Below are 21,669 nucleotides of genomic sequence, written 5' to 3' on the forward strand. Positions count from 1 at the left end.
GGATACCACTATTAATTATGGATAATCATTTTAAATATATGATTATGCACGCTTAAAATTAATAATATTAATGCCATTTAGCAATGTTAGTAGTTCACAATATTAATCATTACTTTGTAACCAACATCACTTAGTATTGACTTAAGTAATATTAATTGCTGATATCACTATTTAATTATTATTAGTGACATTGCTATTATTAATACTAATCGTTAACATTTTTAACCAGTATTAATTTTAATTATCTTTATTGTGATTATTATCGATGATTACTCTTAATTTTTATTACATTTAATAAAATGAATAATTAACAGACTCGTTCCTGATATCGAGCAGGGGGAGGATGATGTCAGGTGGGGAAGCTTCTTGCAGGTTCCCAATGACAGGGGGAAAAGGAACGGAATCCAAATGCCGGTTCTTACTTGGGAAGCCTAGAAGGCAACCGGGAGGATGGGAAGGTTGGCACATGAGGGAAGGCGCAGAGGAGGAAAGGGCACAAAAGTTCCATTTATGTATCACAAAACACAGAACGGAACTGGGCCCCAGACAGGGTTCTCCCTGTCTCCTGGGGAGAACCGGGGGGCAGGGCCTGAACTTTTTCTCTTCTGCAGGCAACAAGACCCGCAGAGGAAGGCTCTCCTCCAGATCCTTTCCGGGAAACCTCCGGAGAAGCCGCTGCCAAATCGAAAAGAATCCATGGAATTTTGTGATTATCTGAGGGTGAGTGTCACCCTGCGCCCCTGGTCTTTTTCTCCTCTAGGTCACCCTGGTTGATTTCCTTTCAGGTTCCCTGTGTGTGAGGGGATCGGGGAACACTTCTTCCCTGCCTTCTTGGGATCAGGGTCCCACGATCCTTCCAGGTCCATTTGATTCCAGGTGAAGGCATCTGAAGATGCCGTATTTCCTGTTGCTTTCTTTCTGTGCAATGATGGCAAGCCTGCCAACAACATCTTCCTAGCGGCGTGAGGAAATTAGTCCCTCAGGGGCCCCAAACGTGGAGAAGGCTAACCCCAGGAACATGCATGTTTTCAGAAAAGACGTCCTGGGAACCCTTGAGCCACCAGCCTGCCTTCAGAAGGGCATTAGTCCGTCCCACTTCATGGAAGACTGAGTGGAGGCGCTTAGATCCAGTTAATGCCCAAGACACAGTCTTTAGAAAAATGATATTCTTAGTTCATAGCTCGTGAGTGCATTTTTCGTGGGTCTTGTCCCGATCAGCACTCACTTTGAGGATCTGTCCCTACTTCCAAGGACCGCCTGTCGATACCGTATTAAGAATTTCCTGCTGTGTGCACCTTGTCTTTGGATGTGGTTGATTTCCATGTTGGCTCCATGCTGAGGAACTTCTAACATATGTGGTCTCCTTTCTTTCAGGTTGCAAGCAGGCCAATGCCGGTCCACACAACAAATAAGAGGCCACGCGTGGACCCTGCCCTCACTGATGGCTGAGATACCAAAATGTCTGACACGGTATCCGTCTTGGCTTCACTGTCTCCCCTCAGAAAAGCCAGTCTGAGCTCCTCGTCAAGTCGCCGACCAAAGGAATGACTGATAGGGGCTGTGGCCGACATCCCTCAGCCTGGAGTCAGGCAGCAGGGCCCCGAGCCTCTCGTCGTGTTGAAGCCGACACACAGCAGCCCTCGGGGTGGCTGCCGAGAATTTCCCCAGGCTGTCTCCAAGCCCCACGGCCTGATCCGGGTCATCAGCGCCCCCCCAGGCACAAGACCAACGTCCTGCGGTGACCTCACAGCCCTGCCCACCAGCCGACACACACAGCTTGGGCCTCGGCTCCAATCTGTTTCAGGCCAGGAGCCAAGAGACCTGCCCAGGCTCCAACTCAGGCTTGCCTGAACCTCCCCAAGAAACCGAGAATGGGTCCCTTCCAGATGCCCGAAAATGCCATCCAGGGAGGTGAGCTGGGGGCCCCGGAGACTTCTCCAACCTCCGCCAGCGGCAACTGAACTCAGACCAAGTCCGTCGCCCCAGATGCGCTGGGGGACACCCACCCAGGTGTTCAGCAGCGACGGCAGCCTCGGCACAGCAGACCTTGCCTGCCTACTGCCCAGGCCTGCACCATATCCCATCACCCAGCGGCCAGCCACGATGGAGCCCAGCCTCTCAGAATGCTCTTCCGGAGACTGGAAAATGGGCGGTGGAGCTACAGCCTCCTCACAGCTCCCTCCTTTCCCTCTCCTGAGAAGCCGGGAGCCTTCCTCGCTCACAGCCCTCATGTCTCAGAGAAGTCTGAGGCTCCCTGTGTTCCTGTCCCCCTGAGTGTCTTCTATGAGGACCTTCAGGTTTCCTCCTCCTCAGAGGACAGCGATTCTGACCTGGAGTGAGACTGCAGGTGGCCAGGGCTCCATTGCATCCAGCTCCCATGACTTGGAGGCGTCTGTGGGACTGAGGAGCACAGAGCAGAGAGCAGACTGTGTGTGGTGCTCCCAAGCTCCTTAGCTGTGGTGCTTCTGTGGATGTTGGAGCCCAGGCCAGGCAGGGACCAGATGCAGAGACTCTGCCTCATCGAATTCTGGTGAGGGACATTGTAGTTCGCAGGGCTCTCCAAAAACCCGCCACGAGAAACTTCTGTGCCAGTGATTCGTTGCCTCAAAAACTGGGTGACGGTGACGCGCGGGAGTCAGACTTCCGCTGTGATGTCAGTAGGAAACTGGGGAATGACTGTGTGTTTGCTCTCTAAATGACTGAATCAGGGAACAGTTAGGGAACCCTGAGAGATGCAGGCCTTCAGCTGTGCCCCGCCCTCACAGCAGTGTTTTGGACGCTGTGAAGAGTTCTGCGCAAAGCCTTCCCGGGGTGTTTCCTCAGCCTCAAAAATTGGGCTCTGGAATGCCATTGGAAATAGGTGTGTTTAATTTGTTTTGAAGTGAATAAAATTCTCAAAAAGATGACGTACTCTCTTTTGACTTTCATTCCGTGTTTGTGTGTAACTGATTTTCCAAGAGCTTGAAAATTTCTTGACTTCTTAGCAATCCAAGTCATTATGTCTCCGAAACAGAGTTGATTGAGGGGACCGCAGGTCTTCGTAGGACCTGTGACTTCTTAAACATCCACAGGGGCAAGAGAACCTCAGCCCCACTCTACCAACACGCACCTAGTCAAATTCCGCCAAGCGAACCTCACGCACGCTAAAACGTGGGGAGGGTTGCTTACACCACAAGTCCCCATTTGGTTCACTGCGATGCCACATGTGGGATTTCACACGTCTGTGTTGCACCGCAGTCCATTTCACAGTGGTAGAATAAATATATTGGGTTTCTGTCGGTTTGCTGGAGGCAAAAACCTGTGATGTTGTTGGTTTTTGGTGGGAGAGTTTCACTCTGGAAAAAAAAATATTCTGAAGATGGAGGTCGTCCTAGATTGTATTTCAAGGTAAGTCTACTTGATGCCAGTGAAGCATATTTTGGCGTATAATACATATGGTTATATTATATTTTGTCTATATTACCTCATTTTAAAAAACCATTTTGTGAAAAATGTCAGAGTTAGATATACCAATGTTAAATTTCTGATCACGTGTCCAGAAGCACTGTAAAATGCAGCCTAGAATGCAAAATTCCCAGCCACTTCTCTGTTGAACTCTCTGCAGAGCGGCATTGCATCCAGTGGTTTTCAAGGTGCACTCGTGTGGCATGAGCTAGTCCTTGGCTTCCTGCTGAAGTTGGAATCCTGCAGATTGTTTAGGGGTGGTGTCAGCTTGTCCCATCTTTCCAGGTCATCATTAACCTTTCCTCAGCACCCACGTGGACTCAGCACTTACCTAGAGTCACAGGCAGGTCTGGGAAGCTGCCCTTGAGCCTTTGTGCAGTCCATGATGGTTCCATGCCTCTGATCTGCTGGAGCACATTCTACAGAGGGATGGGCTGGCATAAGCTGTCCCTGCCGTTCTGAAAATCACGTAGATTCCTGGTACCTGAAGCCACATGGAAATAAATATCCGTGGAGTCTCAGGCAGGACAGGGATGCCATTCACAGGCTCCTGTTCTTCCACTTAATGGCAGCAAGAGTGATTCCTGGGTTTCCTAATTGACTTCATAACAATTTTGGTGACTTTGTTGTGTCCATGACCACTCCTGTTTCTGTGGCATCCAGTTCACCTGTAAGGTTTTTGGGGATTATGTGGAAACTCGTGCATTTTTCCAGAGACTCACTTCATCCTGAATGCTCTCAGGCATCCACAAGCAGATCCCTGCCTTGGTGGCATCTTGGAGCATTGCAGGAGACCCCTTAGGTCTAGGAGGCACTAGGAGGTCCATCAGGAATTGGGAGGGCATGTGTCTGCCCATCTGTAGTGTGAACTTCTATTCACCTTCAGAATGTAGATTCTTCCTGAACCAATAAATTACCTTCATCTTAGTGTAAGTAGCCACAAAAGAATAATTCATATTAACTCCATTAATAAAAATAACTGAAAATCAACAATGAAGATAATAACAACGTTAATTATTATAATATTGATAGTAAAAATAAAACAAAGGCATTAGAGATTAGAGATTCCCTTAAGTGAAGGACAATGTGACGATATAGGGATACATGAGTTGTTTGGACTCAGAGTCCAATGAAACGTGTTCCTCAAAGGCAAAGACAAGAAGCATAAGGAAAATACGAAGTTCATGGATGACCACCTGGGCTACCTTGGAACTCATGTGGGAACACTGCAGGCAAAGTGTACCTTGTCTTGGGACTGCCCACCACCCAGCCCCCACTCACCTTCATGAGGTAGGACAGCAGGATAACGGGGAAGGAGTCCATGCAAGGGATGCAAGACTTGTGTCACACCTGACTCAAAGAAGCACTGCTTATGACAGATGTTTATCTCCTAACACTGTGTCACCTCTAACTGCCTGGCTGCATGTCTGCCCTCTGTTCTTCTTAGGTCACAGGAGGGACAGAAATTACTGTCCACCCATCTGCATACAGAGCCATTGGAGGACGTTACCCTTGTTGCTTCCTCTTTGGAAAGGGGCAACATACATGGCAGATGCCATTCTCTGTCTCTTTGGAAAACTTTGCCAGCACATTGAAGGTTTTCTTCAGCCACGGAAAGCCACCTGCTTCAAAGTCTCATCCTCCACAAGTGGCAAGCACACAATTATTAATGGAGGCAAGGGATGCATAGGCTTTGCCATTTGATTCAGTTGGGACAAATGGGGGTGGCCTTCTTAGCTGAACAGCTCTGTCTGTGGCCAGTTGACAAAGTCAGGCTGCATTGCCATTAGACTTGTCCATTTGCACATAAGGCTTCCCTCCAATCCTTTCCACAGATGTGGATCCTGACATTACTTCCTAATAAACATCCTGCACACTAAACTTCATCTATATCCAGCTCCCTGGGAATGAAACCTGTGACAAAAGTGAAAAGTTTCTAGGGAAAATATGTTTTCCTTATCAGACAGGGATCAAATTCTGCTGAGCTAGAAAATAAGGATAAAGTCCGATGCCATCTCATGATTTTTTTTATTAGGACATTACCACTGCCAGCAAGAATTATGTGCATCAATTCATGGGGACAAAAATCATATTGGCGTGGGATGAGGTTGTTGTGAGTTGAGGAGAAATTTTGATGAATGAACTTTACCCTCAACTTGAGTTCAGGAGAGGAGATGAAGATGAAAACAGCTGGAAATAAAAGGTGTCCAAAAACATTTTCCTGGTTTTTCAAAAATCAGATTTCAGGTTGGGAGACACTATGTTTAAATTCTAAAAGGATGTAGCATACTGGGAGGAAATAACTATAGATAAATTGTCCTTTTTGTAAATAATACACTTTATGGTATGATAGGAGACCACGGGACACAACACAAATTTGGAGTGAAAGAAACTAACAGACATTCTCGATACTCAGCTGTTACGGCAGAGATGCCGGAATGATGGATGTCCATGTAGCAGTACTATTTTTTTTTTTTTTTTTTTGAGACGCAATCTTGATCTGTAACCAGGCTGGGGTGCAATAGTGTGATCTCAGCTCACCGCAACCTCTGCCTCCTTGGTTCAAGAAATCCTCCTGCCTCAGCCTCCCAAGTAGCTGGGACTACAGGTGCGCACCACCACACTCAGCTAATTTTTGTATTTTTAGTAGAGATGGGGTTTCACCATGTTGGCTAGGATGGTCTTGATCTCCTGATCTTGTGATCTGCCCACCTTGGCCTCTCAAAGGGTTGGGATTAGAGGTATGAGCCACTATGCCTGGCCCATGTAGCAGTACTTTTGAACTTAATGGCTGAAAGCACCCAGCTCCAAACTTCTGTATTGTATTTGCAAAAGAGTACAAATCATATAATGAATTTTAAAGGGAAGACAAGCCTGTGGGAATTCAACAGCCATGGCAACGTTTTGAACTTCTTTTTATTAAACATGTAAGAAGTAAGTGAAGTTCAAGACCTAACAGAATTGCCAGGAATTATTTGAAGAATTACCAAGATGACTTAGACACTATGAAATCCTTACGATGCCCTCTGGTGGAGTTTCCTCCTGGAGCCAGTGATTTTAAGCCAGAGGCAAGTGTCTCTGCAGGCATAAGAATTCGACCCAAATGTACTATTCAATTTTAAAAGAGATGACAGTAAAATTGTCTGCTATACAGTAACAACTTTTTTTTTTCTTTCAGGCAGAGTCTTTCTCTGTTGCCTAGGCTGGAGTGCAGTGGGGGACTCTTGGCTCACTGCAATCTCTGCCTCCTGGGTTCAGGTAGTTTTCCCACCTCATCCTCCTAAGTAGCTGGGAATATAAGCATGTGCCACCATGTCTGACTGATTTTTGTATCAGCAAAATTATTTCTGGGGTGGAGAGTTAGGGACCTTTATTCTCCCACATCCAAAAATATGTTCTCCAAAGGATCTGTCAATAGAAATAACTGATACCTATATTTGCTAACCTATCTTTTTCTGTCTTTAAATTCAGAACTAGAGTGTGGAAAAGTTATATTAAGAAGGTTCTGTCAATTTTCAACACAAGTGATGGGCTAGGCACTATTCTAGGTACTACAGATGCACATTAACATCCCCGCAATAGTTTTTCCTTATTACCTCCTACGTTCTAATAATGCAGCAAAAGAAAAGTATAGATTAGCTTTTTATTTTTTTGAGATGAAGGCTCATTCTGTCACCCAGGATGGAATGCAGAGGCAGGATCTCCGCTCACTGCAACCTCTGCCTCCTGGGTTCAAGCGATTCTCCTGCCTCAGCCTCCTGAGTAGCTGGGATTACAGGCATGTGCCACCATGCCCAGAAAATTTTTGTACTTTTCAGAAAGACAGCTTTCATTATGTTGGCCAGGCTGGTCTCAAACCCCTGGCCTCAAGTAATCCATGTACCTCGACCTTCCAAAGTGCTGGGATTATAAGCATGAGCCATAGTGCCCAGCCAAAAGAGAATAGCTTTCAATAGAAAGTATGAAACCAAAAGAAATGTCTGCCCATCAATTTTATACTGTATTTGGCCAGGTGCAGAAGATCGACTTGTAGTATTGTAAGGGAATAAGGTCAGTTCACATCTAATTGTTTGGACAAGTCACCAGAAACCAAAAGTTGGAGGAGTTGTATCTTTTGAGGTGGGTTGCACAGGCAAGCAGCAAGTTGCTATCTCTCCAAAGTCCTAAACTGTTCTGTTTCTCCTACTGTGGAAAAATGCATCTTTTACTTGATTTCAATTTATATAGGAAAATGCTTAATAAAACTTATAAGGGCTACATTCTAGGGACACAGCCAGACCACACATATACTGAATCTTTTTTTTTTTTTTTTTTTTTTGAGACGGAGTCTAGCTCTGTCGCCCAGGCTGGAGTGCAATGGCCGGATCTCAGCTCACTGCAAGCTCCGCCTCCCGGGTTCCCGCCATTCTCCTGGCTCAGCCTCCGGAGTAGCTGGGACTACAGGTGCCCGCCACCTTGCCCGGCTAGTTTTTTTGTATTTTTTGGTAGAGACGGGGTTTCATCGTGTTAGCCAGGATGGTCTCGATCTCCTGACCTTGTGATCCGTCCGTCTCGGCCTCCCAAAGTGCTGGGATTACAGGCTTGAGCCACCGGGCCCGGCCACATATACTGAATCTTGATTCTGGAAACACGTCTTGTTCAGTGTAATTGGATTTTCATGACAACAAAAATGTAACCCTGACACAATATTGGAGAGTCAAAAGGAAAGGACATTTTGGATTGAAATTTTTTATTTTAAAAATATGTCCTTGAGTTCTATTAACAATAGCTAAAACCTGGGAACAACTCAAATGTCTATCGAGAGAAAATCGATAAACAAATTACATGCATATTATAGAGCAATATTGGGCAATCAAGGGGGATAATCAACTCTATTCATCAACATCTTGGATCAATATAATCTTTCTTACCCTGAGTGGGGAAAGCTAAGCTAAAAAGTGTCATATAATATAAATAAATGTACACAAAATTCTAGAACAGACAAACCTAATGTAAGCTAAAACCTAAATTAATAACGTCCAGTGACATCTTGGTTGATAAGACCAACTAAAGCCAGGGTTAGAAGAAGAAAACATTAGTATTACCTTCATTTTGTCTCAACTCTGCATTGAGGTTTTCTTGTTTTGATGTCAAAGATTTCATTATTCGTTTTTAAGAACCTGAATTTCATTTAATAATAAAGTGATCCTTAATTAAATATGATTTTTTAAAATTATGAATCACATTACTTTTATTCATATCGGTCACTGATGCCATCACAGATGAGAACTGGGTATACGTTAGTTTATTTTTTTCTCATTTTCCACCTATCTTTATTTACTTAGTTTATGCTGTATAGAACAATGTATGTTGTGGAGTTAATGGGGGATTCAAGAATGCATGGGAGGGGGAGGTTTAAGCTCTTTAACTTTGGAACAATAACAATTCAGAACTCATAGATTGGAAATACAGCATAACACTCAAGTGGTACTTTCAAAATGTTATATTTCCTCTGTTTATTTGTAAGTTTAAACCCGCTAGAAGTAGTCTATTTCTTTAGGCACATATAGTCTGAGCAGTGCGTAAGTAGCAACAGCTACAGAGATAATGGATGCTAATTTCCATGTGCTCGCAGCCGCGGTGGAAGAATTGAGTCTTAGGTATTAAAAAACGATGTGCAGGGGGTGTACCAAGTATCTTTAGAATATAATTTTGGTGGGGTTATCTGTTTCTGTATGCAGAGTACCATATCATAATGATCGCATCACGTCATTATTAACATATGCCGTTTAAACAGGGAAACTGAAATAATACTGTTAATCCTGGTAAGCATTTAATAATGGGTTAAGATCGTGCCTTTACAAGTCAAACATTTGTTTGAATACAAACCAGATCAGCACAGTTCAAGAGCAACAACACTTCCTTCCATCTATTCAGTCAGAGGAAACAAGAATGCCCATGTATCCAATGCTGTGATTATATAGTTCTAAAAGTGTGGACAACCAGAAAAGGGGGGCAACTGGGTAAACAGAAACAAAAGTTATGAATGGTGATTAAGAAGATGGTCGGGAGCGCTTGAGGCCCATTGTTTTTCTCTCGCCTTCTATACCAGTCCAAAACTACTATGGCGATTTTGTTCACATTTTGAAGAATCTTATAGTATTGTCCCAAATCATAGACGAGAATACTATGAATGGCATGAATCTGATATTCTCCAAAACTATCAAAATCAGTGTACTAGATGAAAGAAGATTTAGGCTTTATGGACATGACTGCAAGTTAGCTGCCTCAATTGATACTGCCTCGATATGCAAAAAAATATGTTTACGACGGATCTCTTTGAAAATTACCCGAAAATGGTTAGGCAGTCTTAAAATTGCCTCGTTGCAAACCACAAAAACTAGTCTGGTGAGCTGAGCGTTAGTCAGTGGGGCACGTTGTATTGGATAGCTGAGGGGCGGGTGCAGGGTTCCGCATCTTCTGGGAGATCTCTATTCTCATTCAATGCTAATGATGGTATCTGCATCCTTGGGCCATAAAATTCAGTTTGTTAATGCTGAACATATCGTATATTGAGTTCACACTTTGAGTCGGCTTCACAGAGGAAGTCTGGATAATAGCATTCTCGTCATTCAGCACCACAGAATATGACAGTTAAGGATCATGAGTTCAGTTTAAAATGAGTCAGGTACAGCAAGACACATGACAAAAAGTTAATGAAATTGACTACATTCTAGACCTCAGTTACAACTAAATGGTCATTGAAATTCAATGTGGAGATAATACGCAGTATTATCAATTGTTTAAAGAAACAATCCACTCTTACACAAGGAGTAAAAACCATAGTAAAACATATAGATGACATCAAAATGGGCAGGTCTGATGGGATCGTGGCCGCAGCCTGTAATCCCAGCATTTGGGAGCGCCAAGACTGGGTGGACCTACGGGTCAGGAGTTCAAGACCAGCCTTATGCCAAGATGGTGAACCTTGTCTCGTACGATAAAGAAGATATACAAATACACACTAAACAGCGAGGCCACGCATGTGTGGGGGTGCTCTGTATCCCCAGCTACTCAGGAAGCGAGATAGACAAATAGCGTTGAAACGGAGGTGGATGTGCAGTGAGCCAAGAGTGCACCAGCTGCAACTGTGACGTACTCAGGCCATGCTGGCATACTTTCCTTTCAGACGGGAGACTCCATCTCAAAAAAAAAAAAAAAAAAAAAAAAACCAAGCAGGTCTTGGAACAAAAATATTTAAAAATATAGTGCATTAGTTATTAATGATATATTAGACACAGTAAGCGGATAACTCGTGAAGAAAAAAACTGCTTTAAATGACCTACCAGAATGTCCATGAACACAAGGCTGAACATTATTGTTAATTCAAATATGGGTGGAGAGAAGTGATAAACGGATTCACCATTTCAAGCAGATTCTCAAAAGAAATTAAGAAAAGGCTAAAAGCCATTGATTTAAGGAATAGATTTTAACCGATGCTATAATATAAAAATAACTCACTTTAGTTAAATTATAAACATTAAAACGCAACACAAGACCATACAACAGCATTAAAAAGAGACAATTTTACTAGACGTAATCATTTATCTGATATTATAGTAAAGCAAAACTAAATGCGTAACTAGTAGCAACAATGTTGAGGAGAACAAAACTGTTATCATAGGAATTGGATACCAGTAATGCTGTCTTTCAAGATCAAAAATAGCAATATGAACTTGACAGATAAAATTAAATTGTTCACTACAAAGATTCAGCTCAAAATAAAATTTCAAAGGCTACATAGTCAGAAAGAAAGATTTGGACCCAAAGACTGGTGTTAGCGTGTCGCTTGTAATGCCTAAATATCACTAAACTGATGATCCTCGTACCAACTTTCTGACAGTGTGGGATTCTGACCAAAGTGGTGTTACTTTGTTTTAGATTTAGAACGTTACAGAAAACATGCTCTGCCATGACAAGAGAATAAGCTGGATAATCTATGCATCCATAGTGAGTTCAGTTTAAGACACAGAACTGAGAGATGGTCGCAAAAAAGCTAATAAACTAAATCAGGAGTGATGAAGCCCGTGCTGAAAAAGAAGGATCGCACAGATTGCGTTGTGCCTACTGAGGTCAGCAGCAGCACAGCAGGAAGCGGCTCCGTGAGGAGAGAACAAGGAACAAGGGAAGCTCCGGCAAAGGCTTAAAGGTGAGTGGGCGTGTCGGTTAGGCATCAGCAGTAGGGGCCCAAAATCACTCAGCTCCGCATCTCTCCCTCGCATAATGCTTTTCTTTGTCTGGTGGTGGCTGGCTGGCTCTGTGTGTTTCGTGGGCGGGCTTCTCGCGGTTCTTTCGCTTCTGCTGCTTCTTCTCTGCTGCCCTCCGGTCTCCTGCGTGTCTTGGGCTTTCGCTGGCGGCCGTCTGGTTGCTTGCTTTCTTGTCGTGGTCTGTCCTCGGCTTTCTGCCGGTTCTTTCCTTCGCGCGTCTCCTCGTCTTTCTCTTCTTTTCTGTTTTCTGCTCTTCTTCTTCTTTCTCTTTTTTTCTTCTTCATTTCCTCTTCGTCTTCTCTATCCTTCCGTTTCTCTCTCTCTCTCGTTTTCTCTTTCTTCTTTCCTTCATCTTCTTTTCTTCTCGTTCTTTCTGTCTTTCTCTCTTCTATCCCTCTCCTCTCCCTTTTTCTTTCTTTCTTTTCTTTCTTTCTTTCTTTCTTTCTTCTTTCTCTTTTTCTTGCTTTCTTCTTTCTTTTCTTTCTCCTCCTCTCTCTCGCTGCCTTCTTGTCTCTTTCTTTCTTCTTGCTTTCTTTCTTTCTTCTTCTTTCTTTCGTTCCTTTCTTTCTTCTTCTTTCTACCCTTCTTCCTCCTTATGTCTTCGGCTTCTTTCGTTCTCTCTCTCTCTTTTTTTTCTTTGGAGTCTCACCTGTCGCCCAGGCTGGAGTGCAATGGCACGATCTCCTCTCACTGCAACCTCCGCCTCCAGGGTTCTAAGCGATTCTCCTGACTCACGCCTCCCAAGTAGCTGGACTACAGCGCATGCCACCCATGCCCGGCTTAATTTTTTGTATTGTAGAGACGGGGTTTTACCGGTTAGCACTGTCTCGTAATCTGATTCCACCGTCGGTCTCCAAAGTGCTGGGATGCTGGGTATTACAGCCTGAAGCCACCGCGCCCGGCCCCAGCTAATGGTTTTTTTCAGACCTTATCTATGTGTGCTCCTAGGTAGAGCGGATGGAGAAACAGAACCGACCTGAGACACTTTTGAGAGAAAGGCATGTGGAACGCTGCAATTTGAGGTTCAGAGCAAGTAACGAGTCTTACTGTGAGAATCGGGGAAGAAATCAACTGTTACTGGGAGTGGGTCGCTGCTGAGACCTCCCCCCTTCCACTCTCTTTTCTCACAGGTGCATAAGCAGAGGGTCCTGATGAGGTCTGAAGGCCGGGGCAGGCAGGTAGATGAGACGGAGGAGAGAAGCAGATTCTTGGTTTTCACTGAAGTGTGAGCGCGATACATCACTACTAACACCAAGCTAGCTGGGCAGGGATGGGAGCCCGTTAGAGATCTCTCGGTGCGAGCAAGTAGGCCTCGTGCATGATTAAATTGGATAGAAAGATAACACGAGAACAAGAGAACCTAAGAGAGGCTCCAGTGCTGACCCATGGCCATTCTGCCAGAAGAGATAAATCTGTATTTGGAGGTTATGGTGGGAAAATCATGAGTTCATTTTGTGAATCTCTCATTATTTTTAAATTAGTGTCCAAACTGATATATACACGTTACGCAGTTGGATAATTTATTAGTAACGCCTGGATCAAAAGGAGGTTCCAAAGGAGAAATTTAAGGAGAGGCACTTGCTGGAGCCGCTCAGCAGTGTGTGGTGAGGGAGAAGACGAAGAGATCGGCCTAGCCTGGAGCTCTCCAATAGGAGTGTGTGGGAAGAGAGGAAAGAATACAAGGAAGACGAAGTGTCAGCTCCAGTAGATACGCTGAGATCAAGGGACGTGCGTCCTGGAAGCCAGGAAGAAGTGTACTATAGAAGAGGAAGTGATGATTTGTGTCAATGCTCGCAATGAGGCCCATCAACGTTGTACTGAAACTGAATCATTGGAATCTAGCAATATGGATTGAGGTGTGTAACTTAACAAAGGGGTGTCATAACATGATCGAAAACGGGGGAGAGAGCCTGTTGTGCGGTCATATTTAAGGACAATGAGAGGAGAGGATTGAAGACAGAGAGTATGGAACCAACTAGTTTAAGATGTTTTGCTGGAAAACTCAAGCAAAAAATAGGATGACAGCTGGCATCAGACAGAAAAGCAGGACACACTTACAGCATTGTGTATGTTACTGGTCCATAATTTCCAGCATAAAAATTGATGACGCAGTCACAATTGATGACACGTGATTATAGTGAACTGCAGCAGGAAATCCCCCAAGTACACAGCAAAGAGGGAATACATACGCAAAATCTATTTTAAAAATATTTGAATCTCTGAACATCTGTTTTGACATTTTAACCTTATTCTGCAATAGTTAGTTTAAGCATGTTTCATTTTGTCCGTGTTTGCCAGTGTTATATAAAGTATATTTTAGCTTGTATGAAAAATGTTATTAAGTATTAGTTTTTTTCTCATGTTGTTTCATTAAGTTGATATTTTGTATTCTATAACTTCCCTTTATCTCTTTGGTTTATTATCGTTTTTTTCCAAAAGCCTCAAATGCACGTTTAGGCCATTAATTTTCGCCTAGTTTACTGATTGAAAGTGTTATAACCAATTTCTGTGTGGTTACCTTAATATACCATGAGCGGCACTGTCTCGGTGTTTTACTTATTATTAATTCACTTGTCTGAAGTCTTTAACTCTCCTTTCTAGTCCAACTTTCACTTTGAAATAATTTTTTATTCATACACGCGTAAAAATATAATCTATTTTGAGAATCGCTATAATTTCACTTATTCTCGGATAAATTGGTTTCTGTTTTTTTCTGATAAACTTTCCGATTGTCAACACCATTAGAGCAGTAGCTCCTGTTGATAGAATTCCATCCATCTCTTTTGACCTAGTGAGCAAATATATAATAAATGCTGCTGAATTCATACGCGTCAATCGAACTGCCTGCATATAAATTTCCAGGTCCCACAAAGGCATCTCATTGAGGTCCATGCTGTTTATCCTTACTTTGTATCTGAGATGCCTTGGTGGGCTGGAATTTACATGTAGGCGTTTGATCTACAGGATTGAATTTCAGCGCATCCGTTTATCATATCCACTCACTAGATCAAAAACAGGATGGAATCTTATCAACAGGAGCTACTGCTAAATGAGTCTTCTTCTATTTTCCCTATTATAATCCTAGTGAGCTGTAAATAGTCAGGTTCGTGAACCCACAGGACTGATTCATTCTAGGATCTTGTCTGGCAGGGATAGGCCTTCTAATCTGCAGAACCTTATGGTATCAGTACCAACTTACCTGGGGATAAAGAATTGAAAAAAAGGAAGGATATAAGGAAAGCAGTGGCGTCTCATGGCTGTGAGGCAGCTCAATGTGCGTTGAGCCTGGAGTCTCTGGACTGTGGGTCTGGGCCTTTTTTATGATGCTGTCTGTAGTGTGATTTGTTCTGTGGTTAGTAGAGCCTACGACAAAGAGAATAACTAAATCTCCCACAAGTAACTTCCAGGGACACACAAGTACATAAATGTGGTGATATCTCAATGGATGAGAAAGCAGGTGAATGCTATTTATTTCCAAAAGACTCACGATGTCTTATTGTCACCTGCTTTCTTTATTATTTTCGACACGCACATGCGATAATCATTGCTCTTACTTTAAGTATAAAGTATTGTTTGCCAGGCAATATAGTAGGAACGGAAGTAAAATTCTTATACAAAAACTGTACCATAATTAGTGGATATAGTTGGCAAATTTGCACATATATTTACTTTTGTTACCACAACCATATTCCAGCATAATATTTCCTTCACCTCCAAATGTTTCCTACGTCCCTTATTGTTATGTTGTTGTATTGTCAGAACCCCTAAGATCGACCCTCTTAACAAATTGTTAATACAAAAGACCTCATTTTAACTATAGTACTATGTTTTGGCGCCTATCTCTGTTAACGGACCATTTGCGCATAGCTTTAACCCTTGAACAGTAACTCCCCATATTGCTCTTTCCCCACAATGAAATCCAAACTCTTTAAAGCACATTCTATATAATCCACTTTATGAAGTTTTTCTAACATTCTTTGTCTCTTCCCCTCAGTAAGGGAACTACTAATATAACAATGACCTATTTTGGTTTTTTGTGTCTCTTACACTATTCCTGCATGAACCCATTTAACACTTCATCTCCGATTAATCTTAATATGAAGTAAAATAAAAACTTGAAATGATTTAAAAAATGACATCACAAAAGGGCTTTGTAAAAGTATGATGTATCATTGCTTATTTGTAAGAATTCAGTTACATCAGGGGTTTTTAAAAAGTCTTTTGTTTTTTTGTTCTTTGCTTGTAAACCTGTGTCTTGCATATTGTGGGCACAGTGTCTTTCCCAGCTCTTTGCTTTGGGAAATAAGTTGAGATTACACTGAACATGAAAGCCTATCTTGTCTAGAAACTTACTTACACGATGAGGAAATGAGCTGAGGAAAGGAAGAAACTTGCCACAGATCACCCATGACAAGTGAGGAAGGTGATAGGACAAGCACTAAGGCTTGGTATTCTGAGCCTCATTCTGTTTTCCACTCTTTCCCCCTTCTCTGTTTCCTCCTCTCCAGGTTCCTCCCGCCTTCTAAAGAAATTTGCAGTTCTGCTGCATGTCTACCTAAGGACATCCTGGGAGACCCCACTTTTCATTAGACTGCTTTTTTAAGCACTGTCCTGCATTTTCTTCTTCAGTCTTGTTGCATCCCATTTTTTGGCTATAAGGAGTGCTTCTGCTGTGCTGTCTATCCAATTAGTTTTTTCTCTTTTCATTGAGTGAAAATCAAAACAACAAAAACATTAGTTATCTAATTGGAAGTTTTGTAAACTTGATTAAAATTTCCTGGGTATTGGGGATGTAAGACATATATTTTAAATATGTTTCATTTTCAAAATTAAAAATCAAACCATGATTTAGCCAGGGTGACTACTTGATAATACTATCAGATGGGTCTTCAGAATGCCACAAGGTAATACTCTTATAAATCAATTCCTCGGTGTTTTTTTTGTGCTACTGAGTTAATACATTGGATATGGTTCACTTTTAAACCAGGCTTTGAGGAGTCACACAAGGAACAGCCACAACAGACCATAGGGTGGGATGTGTGGGGAAACCGAGATGTGAAAACACAGCCTTGACTCTGACATTTATTCCATGTTGGAAAGTACTTCAGTTCCCAGGGCCTTAATATTTTCCTCTATAAAACAGGAAAAATAGAGCCATCTTTAAGGTTTTGTCAAATCTTGTTTTGCTGTGATTTATAGTGTCTGCAGCTATCTCTCGTATATCGTAACAGGCTAACTGTTCTTTTGTTTTGTAAGAATGTTTTTTGCATTTGTTTACAAATACTTATGCTTCCCTTCACAAAAAAAGGAAACTTTTTAAAGATAATTTGTAGATGTTCAGATCTTTCATATCAACTCTTCACAATTGATAGAGTAGCTTAAACTCTGTCCCTAGAGTATAGATTCAGATCGCCTGTATGTAATTAACCCCCAAACCTATGTGGAGTGTGGGATAGACTAATATTTTCAAACACATGAAAAGGCACACACACACACACACACACACACACACACACGTATTACCAAGGCAGAGGTGCAGGAAACATGGATAGACAGCTCAAAACTCTTAGTACTAAAATATCCTATTAATACTTTCCTTCAAAGTCACCACCGAACAATCAGATCTCTTAGGGTTGGTGCCTTAGGTTTTGAACTTTGGTGTAACCTTGGCTTTCTTATTTGGTTGTAGCTATTTATCTCATAGAAAGAAACTTCTTCATCCTATGCTAGTGCTGTTTGTAGGGGCTTGTGGACGTTTTCCTGGTCTATAGCAATCCAGGGTAACTGGCCTCTGGCTTCTTAGGAGCAAGGGCGATCACATGCTTTTGTTTCTTTGCTTGTGCTTCCTTGTAAGGGCCGACATACAGTAGGTGCTTAACAAATATTTGTCAACTGAACTCATTTTCCACTCTTCTCTCACCACTTCACTCTCTCCCTTTTACTTCTTCCAGATTAGTTTTCCTACAGCAAAATGGGAATTGTCCAAAAAAACTGCCCCTCATCCTTTACACCTTGAAGGATTCATTACCTAGCAGTCCTTCGAACTGACTACCATAGACTAGACAAAAAGTCTAGGTTCACCGAGAATAGCATGTGTGGCATTCATTATATTTTCTGTGAAGCTTTGGAAAGTGTCTTTAGCAAACACATAAAGCATAGAATTGACCGTTCTGACAATGTAAAAGGATCACCACATTCTCACATGTCCATGGCTATTTCCATCTTCCCCAACCTTGTAAATCCTGAATTCAAAGAAAACATAAAGATAGTATGCCTCATGTAAGGCAATGGGTTGCTTAATCTTTCTTGCCTTACACATTGCAGCTCCAGAAAAATTCTGAGCTACTTAGGATGCCTGATCCTCTTCTTGGGTAAAGCATAAGTCCTCATGTAGTCACAAAACCATGTCTGTTTCAAGGGGTCTTATACCTGGTGAATCGTGATTGCATGCTAAATGTAGAAGGATATGCTCTGTTGCAGGGCCATGTTGGTCATTGTGTTTAAGTTCTACTTGGAGGACTAGTTGCTGAGTAAGGAAGAGGGAATGATAATGTTAGAAATTGGAATAAACTTAAGGGGAAAAATCAAGTACAAGAGCCAACAGTACTGAGGGCAACTAGATTGAAGATTTCTTCGATTTTGTAATTTTCAGGACCCCCCGAATCCTTCCTGGCTGACCCCAACATAGCTTTGCAGTGCTTTATGCCAAATGTCTTAGGCTAACTAACTTTTCCTAAAGAAAATGAGGAGTATGGAAACCATATTTTAGTAGGAATAATGCCTGATTATCTTGCTTTTGAGGTCTAGAAACTGCTAGTAAACTTGTCTAATTAATTTCCATTTAGAGTATGAGTACAAGGGTTTGAGCACTTGGAAACACCACTGACTTCATTCAACGTGAGATTTTATGGAGAGCTAATGAACTATGAGGCTGCAGGTGTCTTGGCACATAAGTCTTCTAGATTTTCTGTGACTCCCTTTTCTGGTCGTAGGTGATTTTGCTTTTGTTTTGCGTATTTAGCACCTAAGGTGTCAGACATCTACTCTTACCAAGCGTCTTACACAAAGTTATCTTGTTATTTGGTAGAGTTTGGCCAATTAAGAAAAAAGAGGCGAGAGAATGATAAAAGAGGAGGACGCCAAATCCTCATGCTGAAGATGAAGAAGCTTGGCTTTATTTCCAGTAGGCAGAAAAAAACTTCCGTCTGTGGCTTCTAGCCCCAGATGAATGTCTTTTTTTGGATAATAAGTGTCCTTCGTACCTTATTAGGCTCATTCACAGACAGGATGTACTGCATGCAAAATCACCTTCTTGGGGTGACTGAAAGTCCATGTTTTATTGGACACTAAGTTCATTAGAAAGAGTGGGTGCCAATTTTGACAGAAAAACCTGTTAAAATGGGAACATAAGCTACAAATATTTTTGGCAAAGATTAAGGTTTATGAACAACCAACCATTTATATTGAAGTTACAATTAATTAGGCCATGTTGAGAAACCATTTGGTTTAGTTAATGATTAGACATTTTGTTTGTGACACTTCCAGACTTTACTAGCCCTGCTAACCCGTTTTGCTCCTGGTCTGAACCCCCACAGTGCCTTGTTTTGGTACAGTGCTTTACTGTTTGTATGCTAATTATGATGTATATTTGCCTCCTCTACTACTGTGTGGCTTCTTGTTTGCCAGGAAGGGCTATATTCTCGAGCTGAGGAGAGAGTTGAATTACATGTGTCATTTATTCTCAAATCCTCTTCCAACAAGTGAAGCAAAACAGACAGTGAAAGGCCATGCCACATGGAAGCAGGAGTCTGGATTGAGTTCTGAATCTCTGAGATCTATTACTAACTGGCGGTATGGAGAGATAGGAACATTTCTTCCTCAAGTCTTGATAAACCTATGTAGTCCAGATCTGTTGGATCTAGATAAGGGGATTCTCAATAATTACTGTGCATAAAATCAACTGAAGTTATTTTGCAATGCAGATTCTTAGCCCCATTCATGAATGTTTACGTTTTATAAATTGATAAATAATTTTTATTAGACAATGTACAATTTCCTTACTGCACCAGCTACAAAAATATTGACTAAATATAGCAGCAGATTTCAACAAAATAAACTATGTATAGCTATTAACCACTTTGTTTCACTGATTTTTATTTTCTTTTATTTCACCATGTTTTATTTTATAATATTGTTTCTGCTCTAAGGAGTATGTAGTCTCTATGTTTGTAAAATTAATGCCTGAATGATTTGCTTAACCACATGCAGAAGTTAATTTCTTTTTCACTTAAATTAACCTGTAGTTAACACCATTCAAGGCTAGTACAGATACTTCTAATGTCATAGGGATGAGGTCCCTCTCCAGGTATCTACTCTGCTATACTTAGAAATATCTTGTTTGGCTGCTAATTCCCACCTATTATTTCTGAATTCTAGAAGCAGGGAGAAAAAAGGCATGGGAGAAGGCAAAGGAAACATCTACCCTTCCTTGTTAAATTTTTTAACCAACTCCCCTTAAAACACACTTTGTTGAGGATTTGATTACATTCAAAAGCTGTACCTATTTAATGTGTATATCTCATGAGTCTGAGGATAAGGAGACATTGTGAAAGCTTCACTTACCTCAAAGATTATAAACATAATCATCACCTCCTGAGTTCCCTCCCCATTCTAATTATTCTTTTTTAGTTAACAACAATTAACATAAAAATTCACCCTCCTATTTTAAGTATGCAATACAGCCATTCATAGCTCATAAGCACTATGCTGTAAATTAGACCTCCTGAACTTTTTATGTTTGTATATCTAAAACTTTCTACTATAATCACACCTACTCATTTACCCTGCACCACAGCTCCTGGACCTTCAGTCTACTCTCTGCTTCTGAGTTTGAGATTTCAATACAAGTGAAATCATACAATATTTGTTATTCTGTGTTTAGTTGATTTCACATGACTCATGCCCTTCAGATCCATCAATGCTGTCACAAATGACAGGGTGTTCCTATTATATAATTACTGAATATATCCATTGATACATCTATATATGTAAAATGTTAATTATCCTGTCCGTGAATGAATGATACATGTGTGTCTTCTTATTCACTTCTTGAGTATTGACAGTGCTGAAAGGAACATAGGAGTGGCAGGTATCTCTTCACATACTGAATTCAATGACTTCATATATATTTATATATTATATATATATATATAAAATAATGTGATTGTGGATCAAAATGGTATTTTTATTGTTAATTTTTTGAGAAACCTTCTATATCTTTCCCAGATGGCCAACTAAATTTACATTCCCACCACCAGTATACAAGGTTCCCTTTTCTCACATCCCTCCACACTTGATATCATCCCATCTTTTTTGATAACAGCTACTCACAGGTGTGAGGTGATACTTTCATGGTAGTTTCCATTTGCATTCCCGTGGATGACTAGAGAGGGTAAGAATTGTTTATATATTGTCGTCCATTTGTATCTCCTCTTTTGAGAATTCCTACTCACTATCTGTTTGTTCATTTAGTTTTTGAATTTTAATTTTATGACAGAGGATACATGTGCGGTTGTTACATGTTATTGTGTGACATGAGGTTTGAGTATGAATGATCTCATCACACACATAGTGAACATAATACCCAATAGACAGTTTTTAATGGCCTTGTACTCTACCCTCTCCTCCCTCGGAAGATCTCCAGTGTCTATTTTTTCCATATAAAGTGAGAATACAAACAGTGTATAACCCAGTGTAGCCTCACTTATAACGGAGAATATGTGATATTTGGTTTTTTCTGTTCCTGCGTCACAATACCACACCTGCGGCTTAATTTTGTATTTTTGGTAAATACGAGTTAGCTTCAGCATGGTGGCCAGTTCTGGGTCTCAAAATCCTGAGCTCATGCGATCACCCACCTCACAAATTGCTGGCATAACAGGCGAATCGCCACTGCACCTGGCTTTCTAAATGTTTTTTA

The 21,669-nt window shown here is 41.5% G+C and overlaps 1 pseudogene; it reads left to right on the plus strand.

Annotated features, from left to right (window-relative positions):
• Nucleotides 1-611: 611 nt before the first annotated feature.
• LOC104669260 lies at nt 612-2,339 on the plus strand (annotated as a pseudogene).
• Nucleotides 2,340-21,669: the final 19,330 nt, after the last annotated feature.

This window comes from Rhinopithecus roxellana, unplaced genomic scaffold (assembly GCF_007565055.1).
Source record: "Rhinopithecus roxellana isolate Shanxi Qingling unplaced genomic scaffold, ASM756505v1 contig4689, whole genome shotgun sequence".
NCBI classification, from domain to species: Eukaryota; Metazoa; Chordata; class Mammalia; order Primates; family Cercopithecidae; genus Rhinopithecus; species Rhinopithecus roxellana.